We start from the raw sequence: 17,927 nt of genomic DNA on the forward strand, positions 1-17,927 counted from the left end.
TGTGTGCAGGTCTGCTTGACGCCCTGCGAGTGCATGTGAAAGTACGCTTCTTCCTTTAGTTGGGCAGGGGGCTAAGCTCGGGGAAGAGGGGAGAGAAGGAAAATAGCAGATATACCAGAAATCTGTCCTTGAATCAGGGCTGACACAGAGCAACAAAGTAGCAGGAGATGCACCAGGGGCGAGCTCTCGCTTGGCTTTGAGATTGTTGTTTTGGGGGAGTCACTTTTTAAAAAAAAACAAAACAGAATCATTTCATCTGAGTTGGGAAAGCAGTAAATAATTAAGCTAATTTGTTTGTGTACGTGGTTCAAACACGCCTCCAGAAACCATGGTCCCCTTATCCTAAATGGTGAAGCCAAGCGGGAAGGTGAAGCCTCATCAGTATAATGCACTGGATGCGGGGCTGGGGAAGGGCTGACTTGAATTATTCATCCTTGACTTCTGGAAGGTCAGTTTGGCTTTTTACAACTTGATTGTATTTTGGATTAGCGCACACTTTGTTGTCAAATGTTTCTAAGGCTACAATTAACTATTTAAGCACTCTGCAAATGACTTAAATCCATGACTAACAGGTAATTCCACTTAGGCTGGGGAAAATGGAGACAAATGGATCCGTACTTCTTACATATTCCCTCTGCCTGAACCAAATTTCCACATCTTGCCTTTTTTTTTCTTTTCTCATTTACTTCTTTTATTTTAGTTGTTTTTCCTCCTTTGATCCTTCACCTCATGACCTCTTTGTTTTCGTTCTTTTCCACATTTACTTTCACTGTTCCTCATTAGAGATTCTGCACCGTCCTAGGGGTTCCTAGCCGTTGGTCTGTGGTGTACTGGGCAGTGAATGGAAGGTCTTCCCCCGGGGTCCTTGAAACCCTTGAAATTGTACACCACATTTTGTGAGGATGGACCGCTTTTCTCTGCACAGTGCGTCCTTAGACCTCCTCAGATTCCCAGTGGATCTTGACTTAAAAATGGCAAAGCCCACTGAGGGGAATTTGCTTCAGAATTTCAGCACAGAAGGGGCAGAGCCTGTGTAGGCTCTTTGCCCTGTTTCATCATTTAACCCCCAGATTCTATATGATACAGATGGTGTTATTTTCATAGATAGCTGAGGATGTGAAGACCTGGAGAGACTAGGTAGTCACCAAGGTGATCCAGCTTTCGAAGTGGCTCAGTGGTTGGAATTTAAATGGCTCTTTTCAGGATTGGCTCAAAAGCCTCTTTCCAAGACTTGAATAAGATTGGGGAATTGATAATCGGGCTGAAGTAAAGAAGAGGGATGAAATGGAGGGGGGACTCATATCCCCATGCCATCCCCAAGGACAAGGATAAGTAGGACTCAAGTGGGCTCTGGTCAGTTTTCTAGAAAGAAAGATGATTAGAACAAGGACACTTTGCATTACATTAATACAGTATTTTAGTAGCTTGCACTGTCAATATTGTTTGTACCTTCTGAATGTTGTGCTAATAAAAAGTTCTGTGCTAACATAAAAGGCTGATTTCAATAGATATTAGAAGAAATTCATAATTCAGTTTCACTAATTTGTAGGAAACTCAGTTTAGCATCAACGAACCGTCCAATACAAGTTAATGGCAGGTTTTAAAATAGTGAACCTTAACATTGTAATTTCAGTAATGATCCCATTTATATTGTCTACTCCTGTCCGTGTAAACAAAAATTTATTAGAATGTGGTACTCCTTACATTTAATTATTTTTGGAAAGTAAAAAGAGGACCACTCTTACTGTTATTTTTGAAAATTTTCTTTTCATTATTTTTCCCCTTAATTATTTAATATTGTGTGCCAAACATTTCCTCATGTTTTTATATTTTCCATGTTTCTCTGTAGTCATTGAATTGTTATTCTAATTGCTACACAGTATTCCATTATGTTGGTTTACAATAATTTACTTAAAGACTTCTTTATTGCAGGATATTTTAGTAGTTTTGAATTGTTGACATTTTAAATGATGTTGGAAAAAACAGCCTTGTGCATGTAGTATTTTTCTCTTATTAAATCATTTTATTTCAGGATAAGAAATGGGCAAACCTACTCTGAGTTATGATTGATGAACTTTTATCAGAGAATTTAGAAATGTAGTCCTTTTAAATAACCATTAAAAACGTTAGAATTTTGTATGTTTTGACCCAGCAATTCCACTTCTACTATTTATCAAAAAGTAATAATTTTGCATATGTGTTGAGGTCAAATAAGAACAATCATCCTTACACGTTTGTTTATGATGTGAATAAAATGGTCACAACTAGGCTTAATAACAAAATTAATTAAATTGAATAAAATAAATCTAAAGGCCATGTAACAAGAGATCAATGAAAAAAATGAGGGAGGGGAGGAGCTTCAAGATGGCGGACGAGTAAGAGGCGGAGATCACCTTCCTCCCGACAAATACACAAATACTCTGCCAGAAGACCTCAGACCTCCCAAAAGGCAAGAAACTCCCCCACGTACCTGGGCAGGGCAAAAGAAAAAAGAAAAAACAGAGACAAAAGAATAGGGACGGGACCTGCCCCAGTGGGAGGGAGCTGTGAAGGAGGAAAGGTGTCCACACACTAGGAAGCCCCTTCGCGGGCAGAGACTGCGAGTGGCAGAGGTGGGGGAGCTTTGGCGCCACGGAGGAGAGTGCAGCCACAGGGGTGCAGAGGGCAAAGCGGAGACATTCCCGCACAGAGGATCAGTGCTGACCGGCACTCACCAGCCCGAGAGGCTTGTCTGCTCACCCGCCGGGGTGGGCAGGGGCTGGGAGCTGAGGCTCGGGCTTCGGGCGGATCCCAGGGAGAGGACTGGGGTTGGCTGCGTGAACACAGCCTGCAGGGGGTTAGTGCGCCACGGCTAGCTGGGAGGGAGTCTGCGGAAAAGTCTGGAGCTGCCGAAGAGGCAAGAGACTTTTTCTTGCCTCTGTTTCCTGGTGCACGAGGAGACGGGATTAAGAGCGCTGCTTAAAGGAGCTCCAAAGACTGGCGCGAGCTGCGGCTATCAGCGCAAACCCCAGAGACGGGTATGAGACACTAAGGCTGCTGCTGCCGCCACCAAGAAGCCTGTGTGCGAGCACAGGTCACTATCCACACCTCCCCTCCCAGGAGCCTGTGCAGCCTGCCACTGCCAGGGTCCCGTGATCCAGGGACAACTTCCCCGGGAGAACACATGGCGCCTCAGGCTAGTGCAACGTCATGGTGGTCTCTGCTGCCGCAGGCTCGCCCCGCATTCCATACCCCTCCCTCCCCCCCCCCCCCCCCGGCCTGAGTGAGCCAGAGCCCCCGAATCAGCAGCTCCTTTAACCCCGTCCTGTCTGAGCAAAGAACAGATGCCCTCAGGAGACCTACATGCAGAGACAGGGCCAAATCCAAAGCTGAACCCCGGGAGCTGTGCGAACAAAGAAGAGAAAGGGAAATCTCTCCCAGCAGCCTCAGGAGCAGCGGATTAAATCTCCACAATCAACTTGACGTACCCTGCATCTATGGAATACATGAATAGACAACGAATCATCCCAAATTGAGGAGGTGGACTTTGGGAGCAACGATATATATATATTTTTCCCCTTTTTCTCTTTTTGTGAGTGTGTATGCTTCTCAGTGTGATTTTGTCTGTATAGCTTTGCTTTTACCATTGGTCCTAGGGTTCTGTCTGTCCGGTGTTTTTTGGGTTTTTTTTAGTATATTTTTCAGCGCTTGTTATCATTGGTGGATTTGCTTTTTGGTTTGGTTGTTCTCTTCTTTCTTTTTTTTTAACTTAAAAATATTTTAAAAATTATTTTTTGTTTTTTATTTTAATAACTTTATTTTATCTTTCTTCCTTTCTTTCTTTTTTCTCTTTCTTTCTTTCTTTCTCCCTCCCTTCCTTTCTTCCTCCCTTCCTCCCTTTCTCCCTTTCTCGCCCTTCATTCATTCCTTCGTTCGTTCCTTCGTTCGTTCCTTCCCTTCCTTCCTTCCTTCCCTTCCTTCCTTCCTTCCTTCCTTCTTTCTTCCTCTCTCTCTCTGTCTCTCTTTCTCTCTCTCTCTCTCTCTTTCTTCCTTCCTTCCTTCCTTCCTTCCTTCCTTCCTTCCTTCCTTCCTTCCTTCCTCTCCTTTTATTCTGAGCCGTGTGGATGACAGGATCTTGGTGCTCCACCCTCGGAAGTGGGAGACCCAAGTTCAGGACATTGAACCACCAGAGACATCCCAGCCCCATGTAATATCAAACAGCGAAAATCTCCCGGAGATCTCCATCTCAACGCCAGCTCCACTCAACAACCAGCAAGCTACAGTGCTGGACACCCTATGCCAAACAACTAGCAAGACAGGAACACAATCCTACCCATTAGCAGAGAGGTTGCCTAAAATCAAAATAAGGTCACAGACACCCCAAAACACACCACCAGATGTGGACCTGCACACCAGAAAGACAAGATCCAGGCTCATGCAGCAGAACATAGGCACTAGTCCCCTCCACCAGGAAGCCTACACAATCCACTGAACCAACCTTAGCCACTGGGGGCAGACACCAAAAGCAATAGGAACTACGAACCTGCAGCCTGTGAAAAGGAGACCCAAATACAGTAAGTTAAGCAAAATGAGACAACAAACACAGCAGATGAAGGAGCAAGGTAAAAACCCACCAGACCTAACAAATGAAAAGAAAATAGGCAGTCTACCTGAAAAAGAATTCAGAATAATGATAGTAAACATGTTCCAAAATCTTGGAAATAGAATGGAGAAAATACAAGAAACGTTTAACAAGGACCTAGAAGAACTAAAGAGCAAACAAACAATGATGAACAACACAATAAATGAAATTAAAAATTCTCTAGAAGGGATCAATAGCAGAATAACTGACGCAGAAGAACGGATAAGGGACCTGAGAGAAAAAAATCGTAGAAATAACTACCACAGAGCAGAATAAAGAAAAAAGAATGAAAAGAATTGAGGACAGTCTCAGAGACCTCTGGGACAACATTAAACACACCAACATTCGAATTATAGGGGCCCCAGAAGAAGAAGAGAAAAAGAAAGGGACTGAGAAAATATTTGAAGAGATTATAGTTGAAAACTTCCCTAATATGGGAAAGGAAATAGTTAATCAAGTCCAGGAAGCACAGAGAGTCCCATACAGGATAAATCGAAGAGGAAACATGCCAAGACACATATTAATCAAACTATAAAAAATTAAATACAAAGAAAAAATATTAAAAGCAGCAAGAGAAAAACAAATAGCATACAAGGGAATCCCCATAAGGTTAACAGCTGATCTTTCAGCAGAAACTCTGCAAGCCAGAAGGGAGTGGCAGGACACATTTAAAGTGATGAAAGGGAAAAACCTACAACCAAGATTACTCTACCCAGCAAGGATCTCATTCAGATTAGACGGAGAAATTAAAACCTTTACAGAAAGGCAAAAGCTAAGAGAGTTCAGCACCACCAAACCAGCTTTACAACAAATGCTAAAGGAACTGCTCTCAGCAGGAAACACAAGAGAAGGAAAAGACCTACAATAACATACCAAAAACAATTAAGAAAATGGTAATAGGAACATACATATCAATAATTACCTTAAATGTAAATGGATTAAATGCTCCAACCAAAAGACATACACTGGATAAATGGATACAGAAACAAGACCTGTATATATTCTGTCTACAAGAGACCCACTTCAGAATTAGGGACACATACAGACTGAAAGTGAGGGGATGGAAAATGATATTCCATACACATGGAAATCAAAAGAAAGCTGGAGTAGCAATTCTCATATCAGAGAAAATAGACTTTAAAATAAAGACTATTGCAAGAGACAAAGAAGGACACTACATAATGATCAAGGGATCAATCCAAGAAGAAGATATAACAATTGTAAATATTTATGCACCCAGCATAGGAGCACCTCAGTACATAAGGCAAATACTAACAGCCATAAAAGGGGAAATCGACAGTAACACCATCATAATAGGCGAGTTTAACACCCCACTTTCACCAATGGAAAGATCATCCAAAATGAAAATAAATAAGGAAACCCAAGCTTTAAATGATACGTTAAACAAGATGGACTTCACTGATATTTATAGGACATTCCATCCAAAAACAACAGAATTAACTTTCTTCTCAAGTGCTCATGAAACAGTCTCCAGAATAGAGCATGTGGGATCTTCCCGGACCGGGGCACAAACCCGTGTCCCCTGCATCAGCAGGCGGATCTCAACCAGTGCGCCACCAGGGAAGCCCTCAAGTATCTTTTCTGACCGCAATGCTATGAGAATATACATCAATTACAGGAAAAAAAATCTGTAAATAATGCAAACACAGGGATGCTAAACAATACACTACTAAACAACCAAGAAATCAAAGAGAAAATCAAAAAATTCCTAGGAACAAATGATGATGAAAAAATGATGACCCAACACCTATGAGATGCAGCAGAAGCAGTTCTAAGAGGGAAGTTTATAACAGTAAAATCCTACCTTAAGAAACAAGAAACATCTCAAATAAACAACCTAACCTTACATCTAAAGCAATTAGAGAAAGAAGAACAATAAACCCCCAAAGGTAGTAGAAGGAAAGAAATCATAAAGATCAGATCAGAAATAAAGGGGAAAAAAATGAAGGAAATGATAGCAAAGATCAATAAAACTAAAAGCTGGTTCTTTGAGAAAATAAACAACATTGATAAACCATTAACCAGACTCATCAAGAAAAAAAGGGAGAAGACTCAAATCAACAGAATTAGAAATGAAAAAGAAGTAGCAACTGACACAGCAGAAATACAAAGGATCATGAGAGATTACTGTAAGCAACTGTATGCCAATAAAATAGACAACCTGCAAGAAATGGGCAAATTCTTAGAAAAGCACAACCTTCTGATACTGAACCAGGAAGAAATAGAAAATATAAACAGACCAATCACAAGCACTGAAATTGAAACTGTGATTAAAAATCTTCCAGCAAGCAAAAGCCCAGGACCAGATGGCTTCAGAGGCAAATTCTATCAAACGTGTAGAGAAGAGCTAATACCTACCCCTCTCAAACTCTTCCAAAATATAGCAGAGGGAGGAACACTCCCAAAGTCATTCTACAAGGCCACCATCACCCTGATACCAAAACCAGACAAAGATGTCACAAAAAATGAAAACTACAGGCCAATATCACTGGTGAACATAGATGCAGAAATCCTCAACAAAATACTAGCAACCAGAATCCAACAGCACATTAAAAGGATCATACACCATGGTTAAGAGGGGTTTGTCCCAGGAATGCAAGGTTTCTTCAATATACGGAAATCAATCAATGTGATACACCATATTAACAAATTGAAGTAGAAAAACCATATGATCATCTCAATAGATGCAGAGAAAGCTTTCGACAAAATTCAACAGCATTTATGATAAAAACCCTCCAGAAAGTAGGCAGAGAGGGAACTTACCTCAACATAATAAAGGCCATATATGACAAACCCACAGCCAACATCGTCCTCAATTGTGAAAAACTGAAACTATTTCCACTAAGATCAGGAACAAGACAAGGTTGCCTACTCTCACCACTGTTATTCAACATAGTTTTGGAAGTGTTAGCCACAGCAATCAGGGAAGAAAAAGAAAAAAAAGGAATCCAAATCGGAAAAGAAGAAGTAAAACTGTCAGTGTTTGCAAATAACATGATACTATACATAGAGAATCCTAAAGATGCTACCAGAAAACTACTTGAGCTAATCAATGAATTTGGTAAAGTAGCAGGATACAAAAGTAATGCACAGAAATCTCTGGCATTCCTATACACTAATGATGAAAACTCTGAAATTGAAATTAAGGAACCACTCCCATTTACCACTGCAACAAAAAGAATAAAATACCTAGGAATAAACCTACCTAAGGAGACAAAAGAACTGTATGCAGAAAATTATAAGACACTGATGAAAGAAATTAAAGATGATAGAAATAGATGGAGAGATATACCATGTTCTTGGATTGGAAGAATCAACATTGTGAAAATGACTCTACTACGCAAAGCAATCTACAGATTCAATGCAATCCCTATGAAGCTACCATTGGCATTTTTCACAGAACCAGAACAAAAAAATTTCACAATTTGTATGGAAACACAAAAGACCCCGAATAGCCAAAGCAATCCTGAGAAAGAAAAATGGACTTCAGACTATACTACAAAGCTACAGTAATCAAGACAGTATGGTAGTGGCACAAAAACAGAAATATAGATCAATGGAACACGATAGAAAGCCCAAGGATAAACCCACACACATATGGTCACCTTATCTTTGATAAAGGAGGCAAGAATATACAATGGAGAAAAGACAGCCTCTTCAGTAAGTGGTGCTGGGAAAACTGGACAGCCACATGTAAAAGAATGAAATTAGAACGCTCCCTAACACCATACACAAAAATAAACTCAAAATGGATTAAAGTCCTAACTGTAAGGCCAGACACCATCAAACTCTTAGAGGAAAACATAGGCAGAACACTCTATGACATAAATCACAGCAAGATCCTTTTTGACCCAGCTCCTAGAGAAATGGAAATAAAAACAAAAACGAACAAATGGGACCTAATGAAACTTAAAAGGTTTTTGCACAGCAAAGGAAACCATAAACAAGATGAAAAGACAACCCTCAGAATGGGAGAAAATATTTGCAAATGAAGCAACTGAAGAGGGATTAATCTCCCAAATTTATAAGCGGCTCATGCAGCTCAATATCTAAAAAACAAACAACCCAAAATGGGCAGAAGACCTAAATAGACATTTCTCCAAAGAAGATATACAGATTGCCAACAAACACATGAAAGAATGCTCAACATCACTAATCATTAGAGAAATGCAAATCAAAAGTACAATGAGGTATCACCTCACACCGGTCAGAATGGCCATCATCAAAAAACCTACAAACAATAAATGCTGGAGAGGGTGTGGAGAAAAGCGAACCCTCTTGCACTGTTGGTGGGAATGTAAATTGATACAGCCACTATGGAGAACAGTATGGAGGTTCCTTAAAAATCTCAAAATAGAACTACCATACGACCCAGCAATCCCACTACAGGGCATATACCCTGAGAAAGCCATAATTCAAAAAGAGTCATGTACCACAGTGCTCATTGCAGCTCTATTTACAATAGTCAGGACATGGAAGCAACCTAAGTGTCCATCGACAGAAGAATGGATAAAGAAGATGTGGCACATGAAATAGAAACGAAATTGAGTTATTTGTAGTGACGTGGATGGATCTAGAGTCTGTCATACAGAGTGAAGTAAGTCAGAAAGAGAAAAACAAATACCATATGCTAAAACATATATATGGAATTTAAGAAAAAATGGTCATGAAAAACCTATTTGCAAGATGGGAATAAAGATGCAGACCTACTAGAGAATGTACTTGAAGACACGGGGAGGGGGAAGCATAAGCTGGGAGAAAGTGAGAGAGTTGTAGTGTATATATGGACATATATACACTACCAAATGTAAAATAGATAGCTATTGGGAAGCAGTCGCAAAGCACAGTGAGATCAGCTCGGTGCTTTGTGACCAGCTAGAAGGGTGGGAAAGGGAGGGTGGGAGAGAGGGAGGTGCAAGAGGGAAGAGGTATGGGGATATATGTATATGTATAACTGATTCACTTTGTTATAAAGCAGAGACTAACACACCATAATAAAGCAATTATACTCCACGAAAAATGTTAAAAAATAAAAAATGAGAGGGGGACTTCCTTGGTTGCACAGTGGTTAAGAATCCACATGCTAATGCAGGGGACACGGGTTCCAGCCCTGGTTCAGGAAGATCCCACATGCCATGGAGCAACAAAGCCTGTGCACCACAACTACTGAGCCTGTGCTCTTGAGCCTACGAGCCACAACTACTTAGCCTGCATGCCACAATTACTGAAGCCTGTGCAGCTAGAGCCCGTGATACACAACAAGAGAAGCCACTGCAATGAGAAGCCCGCGCACTGCAATGAAGAGTAGCTCCCGCTCGCCACAACTAGAGAAAGCCCGCGTGCAGCAACGAAGACCCAATGCAGCCAAAAATAAATAAATAAATAAATAAATTTAAAACATAATTAAAAAATGAGAGGAACAATGAAATAAAACGTTTATATTCTGCTTAAAATTATCTTTTAGACAAATAATAGTAACAGTAGGCAGTAATAGTAGAATAGCAACAACTAATATTTATTAAGTATCTGGTATACATCAGGTATTATGGGAAGCTCTGTGTGTCCCGTACATCGTCTCATTTAACACTTACAGCACAGAAAGGATTCATTCATTCATTCAACAAGTACAATGGTAAGTGCCTATTTTGTGTCCATATTGCACTAGATGCTGGAGATAGAATGCTGAACACCATATAGTCCTACAATCATGCTTGTAAGGAGGTGGACTGGCGGTGGGGGGGGGGGGGGGCGCGGAGGAACATTAATTCCATCCCTGGGGAGAAAGAGAGGGAAGTAGGGAGGGAAGAACAGAACATAGGAGCCTCTGCTCTCCTGCCATCTCCATCACTTCTTAGCCCCAAGTATGTTTTCTGTTTGCAGGAGAGAGTGAGCAATTCTTGGGGTTTGGCAGGGGCCCATTAGACCTCACAGATAGAGGTGGGGGAGCCTAGTTAAGTGCCCAAGGCCCTAAAGATGGTTACCTGAGTTCAAAGTCTGGCTTCCATAATGATTAGTAGCCTTAGACAAGTGACTCAACTTCTCTCTGCCCCAGTTTCCTCAAGTGAGAAATGGGATTAATCGTAGCTCCTGCTTTGAAGTTATGATAATTAGATTATGATTCATTTAAGGCATGTAATACAGTATGTTAACCTTAGCTATTACTAGTACCAGCTTTCCTGGGGACACTGTGGTTGGAATCTGAAGGTTTTTCTTTTCCTTATACCAGCATGTGTCATTGTTGATTTCATTATACTTTATTGCCAATTACATTCCTGTTAAAGGTAGAACCAGTGCAAAAACAACTGTTTGGGGTATTGTATATTTTATATAATTCATACATATCAGTAATATGAAATCAAACAGATAGTTGAAACTGTGAACTCTACATTCCACATAAAAGTTTTAAGTTTCACCAATGATGGGAGATAAGGAATGGAAAGATCTGAATTACCCCTAATAATTTAGTCTAGTCCAGGCATTGATTCTTTCTTTCTTTTTAGATGAATTTTTTTTTATTGAAGTATAATTGACTTACAGTGTTGTGTCAATCTTTGCTGTACAGCAAAGTGACTCAGTTATACACATGTATACATTCTTTTTTATATTCTTTTCCGTTATGGTTTATCACAGGATATTGAATATAGTTACCTGTGCCATACATTAGGACCTTGTTATTTTTCAATTCTAAATGTAATAGTTTGCCTCTACCAACCCCAAACTCCCAGTCCATCCCTCTCCCTTCCCCCTCCCCGTTGGCAACCACAAGTCTGTTCTCTATGTCTATGAGTCTGTGTCTCTTTTAGAGGTTCATTTGTGCCATATTTTAGATTTCGCATATAAGTGATATCATACGGTATTTGTGCTTCTCTTTCTGACTTACTTAGTAGGACAATTTCTAGTCGCATCCATGTTGCTGCAAATGGCATTATTTTGTTCTTTTTTATGGCTAAGTAATATTCCATTGTATACATGTACCACATCTTCTTTATCCATTCTTCTGTCGATGGACCTTTAGGTTGTTTCATGTTTTGGCTATTGTGAATAGTGCTGCTCTGAACATAGGGGTGCATGTATCTTTTTGAATTATAGTTTTGTCTGGGTGTATTCCCAGGAGTGGGATTGCTGGATCATATGGTAGTTCTATTTTTAGTTTTCTGAGGAACCTCCATATTGTTTTCTGTTGTGGCTGCACCAACTTACATTCCCACCAACAGTGTAGGAGGGTTCCCTTTTCTCTACATTGATTCTTAATGATATAAATATCTGAATGTACTGAAAATTTGTAAAACAGAGATGATACCATTAAGGAGAGCTGCTGTTTCTGGAATTAGATATTAAAATGAGAATTCTATAAAATGTAAATATTCTGAATTGCAGCACCACACATCAGTGTGATGAGATGGGAGCTGCTTCTCTAGGAGCCAATAACTGCCTTCTCTTTTTAAAGAAAAGCGGTGTAATTATTCTTTCTTCATCTGTAAAAGGAGTATATCCCAAGAGTTCTTTTAGCATTCTCCATTCCAGATTTCTATGATTTTAGTACTCTAACTTGGGTAATTATTTGAATGATGAAGATATACTTTTCTAAAAGAACTTTTGAATACATTAAAATTGGCATGCAGATAGAAATTTGAAGCTCTTACGTTCCACTGATACTTTTGAAACATAACTGGCATAGTTTTTACTTGTCTTTCTTTCAGGGACCAATAATCTTCTGTAAATATCAACATCAGTCTTTGTGAGAGAGGAAGAGTTGACAGCATACAGATCACACCTTCACACTAGGCTACCAGCAGAAACTTCCAGTTTACCCCTTTGTCACCTGTGCTCCAAAGGTAAGCACTTGTAAGGTGTTATAGCCTTCAATTTAGATAAGCATTCAGAAAACAACAGCTTGATGATGATAAAGATAATGACTTTTCATTATCTGTAACCTTTCACCTGGGAGAATTTAAAAGGATTTTTTAATGAGAAAAAAAATCCATCCAGAAATTTAATTTCAGGAGAGTTTTTTTTTTTAATCACAAATGGATGTTGAATTTTATCAAAAGCTCTTTATGCATCTGTTGAGATGATCACATGGTTTTTATTCTTCAGTTGGTCAATGTGGTGTATCATATTGATTGATTTGTGGATATTAAAAATCCTTGCCTCCCTGCGATAAATCCCACTTGATTATGGCATATAATCCTTTTAATGTATTGTTGGTTCGGTTTGCTAATATTTTGCTGAGGATTTTTGCATCTATGTTCATCAGTAATATTGGCTTGTCATTTTTTTTTTTTGTGATACCTGTGTCTGGTTTTGGTGTCAGCGTAATGCTCGCCTTATAGAATGAGTTCAGAAATGTTCCTTGCTCTGCAGTTTTTTGGAATAGTTTAAGAAGGTTAACTCTTCTCTAAATGTTTGGTATAATTCACCTATGAAGCCTTCTTGTCCTGGACTTTGGTTTGTTGGGAGTTTTTAAATTAGTGATTCAGTTTCATTACTGGTAATTGGTCTGTTCCTAGTTTCTATTTTTTCCTGTTTCAGTCTTGGGAGATTGTACATTTCTAAGAATTTATCCATTTCTTCTAGATTGTCCATTTTATTGGCATATAGTTGTTTGTAGCAGTTTCTTATGACCTTTTATATTTCTGCGGTGTCAGTTGGAACTTCTCCTTTTTCATTTCCAATTTTATTGATTTGGGTCCGTCCCTTTTTTTTTCTTGATGAGTCTGATTAAAGGCTATCAATTGTGTTTATCTTTTCAAAGAACAAGTTTTTAGTTTCAGATTTTTTTCTCTTTTTTTTGTCTCTAGTTCATTTATTTCTGCTCTGATCTTTATAATTTCTTTCCTTCTGCTAACGTTGGGTTTTGTTTTTTCTTCTTTCTTTAGATCCTTCAGGTGTATGGTTAGGTTGCTTGTTTGAGATATTTCTTGTATCCCAAGGTAAGCTTGTGTTTTTATAAACTTCCCTCTTAGAACTGATTTTGCTGTGTCCCATAGGTTTTGGATTGTCATGTTTTTGTTTTTATTTTTCTCTAGGTATTTTTTCATTTCCTCTTTGATTTCTTCAGTGATCCATTCGTTCTTTAGTGGCATATTGTTTAGCCTCCATGTGTTTGTATTTTTTGCAGTTTTTTTCTCGTAGTTGACTTCTAATCTCATAGTGTTCTGTTCAGAAAAGATGCTTGAAATGATTTCAGTTTTCTTAAATTTTCCAAGGCTTGTTTTGTGGCCTAGCATGTGATCTATATTGGAGAATATTCCATGTGCATTTGAAAAGAATATGTATTCTGCTGTTTTGGAATGGAATTTTCTATATATATTAAGTGTATCTGGTCTAACGTGTCATTAGGGGCCAATGCTTCCCTATTGATTGTCTGCATGATCTGTATGTCGATGTAAGTGGGATGTTAAAGTCCAGTACTATTCTTGTGTAACTGTTGATTTCTCCCTTTATGTCCATTAATATTTGCTTTATATATTTAGGTGCTCCTATGTTGGGTGCATATGTATTTACAATTGTTGTATCTTCTTCTTAGATTGATCTCTTGATCATTATATAATGTCCTCCTGTGTCTCTTGTAACAGTCTTTACTTTAAGGTCTGATATAAGTATTGCTACCCCGACTTTCTTTTGATGTCCATTTGCATGGAAAACCTTTCTCCATCCCCTCACTTTCAGTCTGTATGTGTCTTTAGATCTGAAGTGAATCTCTTGTAGGCAGCATATATACGGGTCTTGTTGTGTATCCAATCAGCCACTCTGTGTCTTTTGATTGGTGCATTTAGTTTATTTACATTTATGGTAATTATTGATATGTATGCCATTTTGTTAATTGTTTTGGGGTTGTTTCAGAGGTATTTTTTGTTCCTTCTTCTTTTATTATCTTCTCTTGTGGTTTGATGACTCTTTAGTTTTATGTTTTGATTTCTCTTTCTTTTTTGTATATGTATCTATTATAGATTTTTGGTTTGTGATGAGGTTTAAAAAGCCATGAGGTTTTTATACAGCTATATATATATAATTGTTTTAAGTTGCTGATCTCTTACTTTCAGATGCATTTCAGCAACCTTCCACTTGTACTCTCCCCCCCACAGAATTTTTTTGATATCATATTTTATATCTAATTGTTTTGTGTATCCCCTAACAGCTTATTGTGGATATACATGATTTTACTACTTTTGTTTTTTTAACCTTCCTACTGGGTATGTGAATGATTTCCTACCTTTACTGTATGTTTGCTTTTCTGGATGAGTTTTTTCATGCTGTAATGTTCATGTGTCTAGTTGTGGCCTTTTCTTTTTCACTTAGAGAAGTTTCTTTAACATTTCTTGTAAAGCTGGTTTGGTGGTGCTGAATTCTTTTAGCTTTTGCTTGTCTATAAAACTTTTCATTTCTCTATCAAATCTGTACAAGAGCCTTGCTGGGCAGATTATTCTTGGTTGTAGGTTTTTCCCTTTCATCACTTTAAATATATCATGCCACTCCCTTCTGGCCTGCAGAGTTTCTACTGAAAAATCAGCTGATAGCCTTAAGGGAATTCACTTGTGTGTTATTTATTATTTTTCCCTTGCTGCTTTTAATATTCTCTCTTTATCTTTATTTTTTGTCATTTTTAACTACAGTGTGTCTTGGTGTGTTCTTCTTTGGGTTCATCCTGTATGGGACTCTCTGCATTTCCTAGACTTGGGTGATGGTTTCCTTTCTCAGGTTAGGGAAGTTTTCAGCTATTATGTCTTCAAATGTGTTCTCTGTTCCCCTTTCTCTCTCTTCTCCTTCTGGGACCTCTATAATGCAAATATTAGTGTGCTTGCTGTTTCCCAGAGGTCTCTTAAACTGTCCTCATTTCATTTCATTCTTCTTTCTTTTTTCTGTTCAGCAGCAGTGATTTCCACTACTCCATCTTCCAGCTCACTGATCTGTTCCTCTGTATCATTTAGTCTACTATTTATTCCTTCAAGTGTATTTTTCATTTCAGTTTTTGTATTCTTCATCACTGTTTGTTCTTTATATTTTCTAACTCCATGTTAAAAACTTCTGACTTCTTGCTCTGCGCATCCATTCTTCTCCTGAGTTCTTTGATCATCTTTACAATCACTACCCAGAACTCCTTCTTGGGTAGATTGCCTATCTCCACTTCACTTAGTTCTTCTTCTGGGGTTTTATCTTGTTTCTTTCTCTGCAACATGTTCCTCTGTCACCTCATTTTGCTTAAGTTGCTGTTTGTATTTTTATGTATCTGGTAGGTTAGTTACATTTCTGGACCTTGGAGAAATGGCCTCCTGTAGGAAAAGTCCTATGCATCCCAGCAGTGTATTCCCCTCTTATCACCCAAGCTATATGCTCTAGGGGTTCCCCCTATGAGGGCTGCTTGGGTCCTTCTGTTGTGGCAGGCTGACACTGAGGGCAGTCTGGTAGGCTTGTGTGGCCCCCAGTCTGATTGGTTGCCAGGTCCTACCTTGTGCAGAGGCTGCTGGTTGGGGTGGTGGGGGCTGGGTCATGAGGCAGCCAGCCACAGAATCCCAGGGGGCCCTGGAGCTAGTGCCAGCTCACTGGTGAATGGAGTCAGGGTCTAGAATACTCTTGGGATATTGCCCACCCACTGGCACATGAAGCCATGTCCTCGGGTTAGTGCCAGTCTACTGGCAGTCATAGCCAGATCTTGGAGTCTGTTTGCAGGGCCCAGGGGTCTCAGAGCTGGTGTCATATAGCTATTGGGGGGGGTTGATTCCTGACACAGTTGGGTATGGGGTCCTGGGTGTCCCAAAGCTTGTGTTGGCCTGCTAGTGGGCAGGGCCAGGGCCCAGCTGGCCCCAGAACAGGGTCTCCCTCATAGCTTTTTATAATGAGATAATTTAAAATAGGTCTGGCTCACAGTAGCCACTTCATAAATATTAGTTCCCTTTTTCTTTTCCTACGTCAATACATTTTGAACTTGACACAAATGAAATGAAAACACAGAAGACATTTGGGGTGGTTCTGTTCTGCCTTTTCCCCACCATGGGGTGCTGGATTCCACTTAAGAGAGCTGATTTTGCCTATCCATCTGTTCCCGATACTGTGTTTACTGATGTGACATTGGTGGCTTAAAATAAGCATGGTGGTAATATTTACACCATGAAAACTGACTAATTTTACAAATCAGCACTGTTTTGTTGTTTGAGAGATGGTTGTTAAACATTTATCAGTACACCACTACTAATGTCTATCAGTTTCTTCAAGACTAAATTTTATTATTATTCAGGGCCACATTAAGTGTCTCATCTCTCTGTCATGACCAGTAAATTTAACCAAGTTCTCATCAGTCGGGAAATAGAGAACCTCAACTGGATAAACACTATATTCTTAACTAACCAGTTAATTTCTCTGTGATTTTTTTTTGGGGGTGGTAAAAAACAAACAAACATGAAATTGACCATCTTAACCATTTTTAATTGTACAGTTCAGTAGTGTTAAGTGTGACTTGTTATTTTTTGTCTTCTATAGCATGGTTTATGTGGTGGAGGATGGGCATGATTATAAAATGTCTAAATGGTTTTATTTCATTTGCAAGAAGGTGGTTAAATTCTGTTATGGTCAGGCTTAATTATCACAATTAGTTTTCGGTTGGTTTACTTCTGGCTGGTCTTTCAGAAGCCCTTGAAACTGATTTCACATCAGGCTAGCTTTTAGGGACCTTGGTCATTGGGAATTCTGGACTTCCTTAGAACATTGAAGTCATGTGATACAGTTTTAATGACCGCCACAGTTTTCCTGACTCTCAGTTCCAAATTCCGGATACCTGAGACAGGACTGGGGTCCACCGAGCTTGGTTTCAGAAGACACAATTGCATTGCTCCAGTGCTGGCTCCATGGCAATCATTTTGAATGATGTGCTGGCAGAGCTGTTCCTTCATGTAGAGAGATTCTGGGCAGTTAAAGCACCTAGTCTAGTACAGTGTGCTTTATATATCAAATGATGATAAATGATGGCTTTAAAAAATAATTAATCAAGGTAGTTGGCATTGTAGTTAAGAATGTCCAGAATAGTATATATAGCATAGATAAAATTAACATAAAATTTCTATAATCGCAATGAGAGAGAAAGAAGAGAATTAGTTAACATAATTCATTTGGGACTCCATCTGGTTAGAATTTTAGTTATATAATTATAAAACTAATTTCTTGGATTTAAAACAGAGACCATTCTTTCTGATAGTTTCTGGTGTGATTTAAGCATTAACACATGTACACTCATATTGTTCAAATCAGAAAGGGGGTTTCAAATATTTTTAACCCCACTTCCCCACTTCAA

This window comes from Delphinus delphis, chromosome 9, assembly GCF_949987515.2.
Source record: "Delphinus delphis chromosome 9, mDelDel1.2, whole genome shotgun sequence".
Classification (NCBI taxonomy): Eukaryota; Metazoa; Chordata; class Mammalia; order Artiodactyla; family Delphinidae; genus Delphinus; species Delphinus delphis.